This window comes from Ailuropoda melanoleuca, unplaced genomic scaffold (assembly GCF_002007445.2).
Source record: "Ailuropoda melanoleuca isolate Jingjing unplaced genomic scaffold, ASM200744v2 unplaced-scaffold7480, whole genome shotgun sequence".
NCBI classification, from domain to species: domain Eukaryota; kingdom Metazoa; phylum Chordata; class Mammalia; order Carnivora; family Ursidae; genus Ailuropoda; species Ailuropoda melanoleuca.
Genome location: NW_023250281.1, coordinates 876,643 through 878,835, shown reverse-complemented (window position 1 = coordinate 878,835; position 2,193 = coordinate 876,643).

Sequence of the window (2,193 nt, the reverse complement as noted above, 5' to 3'; positions counted from 1 at the left end):
TAGGACTCCCACGATGGGGTTGGCATGCTTATGACAAGAGACACCACAGAGCTTGCACACTTCATGCAGAACAGTGAGAAAATACGTTATGGAAGTTTAGCCATTGTTTAAATCTTGAGTTTGGTGCATTTTTACACATGACAATAAAGCAGGATTTATAAACTTTAACACCGGACATTATCAAGATTAAAAGATTTTCTTCCATAGGAAGAGGACAAAATATAGACTAGGTGAGTATATTTGGAAACCCCATATCTGACAAAGAATTCTATCTATTAACAATCTTTGAAAAGCCCACAGGGAATATCATTCTCAATGGGGAAAAGCTGAAAGCCTTTCCCTTAAGATCAGGAACATGACAAGGATGCCCACTCTCACATTTATTATTCAACATAGTACTAGAAGTCCTTGCAACAGCAATCAGACAACAAAAAGGGATAAAAGGTAATCAAATCAGAAAAGAATAAGTAAAAACTATCTCTCTTCACAGATGACATGATACCCTACATGGAAAACCCAAAAGACTCCACCCCCAAACTTCTACAACTTATAAAGCACTTTGGTAATGCAGTGGGATGCAAAATCAATGCTCAGAAATCAGTTGCATTTCTATACACGAAAAAAGAGACTGAAGAAAGAGAAAGTAGGGAATCCATCCCATTTACACTAGCACCAAAAATCATACATTATCTCAGAATTAACTTAACCAGAGATGTAAAGGATCTATACTCTAGTAACTACAAATTACTCTTGAAAGACATTGAAGAAGACACCAAAGGATGGAAAAATATTCCATGCTCAAGGATTGAAAGAATAAACATAGTTAAAATGTCTATGATACCGAGAGCAATCTATATTTTCAATGCCATCTCAATCAAAATAACAATGACAGTTTTCAAAGAACCAGAAGAAACAGCCCTTAAATTTGTGTGGAAGCAGAAAAGGCCCTGAATTGCCAAGGAACTGTTGAAAAGGAAAAACAAAACTGGGGGCATCATGATGCTGGATTTCAATTTGTACTACAAAGCTGTGATCACAAAGACAGCATGGTACTGGCACAAAAACAGACACATACACCAATGGAACAGAATAGAGAACCCAGAAATGGACCTTGGGCTCTATGTTCAACTAATCTTTGACAAAGCAGGAAGAAACATGCAGTGAGAAAAGACAGGCTCTTCAATAAATGGCACTGGAAAAATTGGACAGCCACATGCAAAAGGATAAATCATGACCACTCTATCACACCATACACAAAGATAAACTCCAAGTGGATGAAAGACCGACCTTGATGTGAGACAGGAATCCATCAAAATCGTAGAGAAGAACATAGGCTGCAACCTCTTTGACACCGGCCACAGCAACTTTTTCATGACACATCTCAAAAGGCAAGAGAAACAAAAGAAAAAATGAACTTGTGGGACTTCATTAAGATAAAAATCTTCTGCATATCCAAGGAAACAGTCAAAAAAAACTAAGAGGCAGCACTCCGAATAAGAGAAGATATGTGCAAATGACACTACAGATAAAAGATTAGTATCCAAGATATACAAAGAACTTCTCAAACTTAATTCACAGGAAACAAATAATCAAATCAAAAAATGGGCAGAAGATATGAACAGACACTTTTCCAATAAAGACATACAAATGGCTAACAGACACATGAAAAAAATGTTCAAAATCATTAGCCATCAGAGAAATTCAAATCAAAACCACACTAAGATACACCAGTTAGAATGGAAAAAATTGACAAGGCAAGAAAGAATTGTTGGAGAGGATGTGGAGAAAGGGCATCCCTCCTACATTGTTGGTGGGAATGCAGGTTGGTGCAGCCACTCTTGAAAATAGTGTGGAGGTCCCTTAAAAAGTTAAAAATTGAGCCACCCTATGACCCAACCATTACACTACTGGGTATTTACCCCAAAGATATAGACGTAGTGAAGAGAAGAGCCATATGCACCCCAATGTTCATAGCAGCATTGTCCACAATAGATAAATCGTGGAAGGAGCCGAGATGCCCTTCAACAGATGACTGGATTAAGAAGTTGTGGTCCATATATACAATGGAATATTACTCAGATATCAGAAAGAACGAGTTCTCAACATTTGTTGCAACATGGCCGGCACTGGAGGAGATAATGCTAAGTGAAATAAGTCAAGCAGAGAAAGACAATTATCATATGGTTTCTCTCA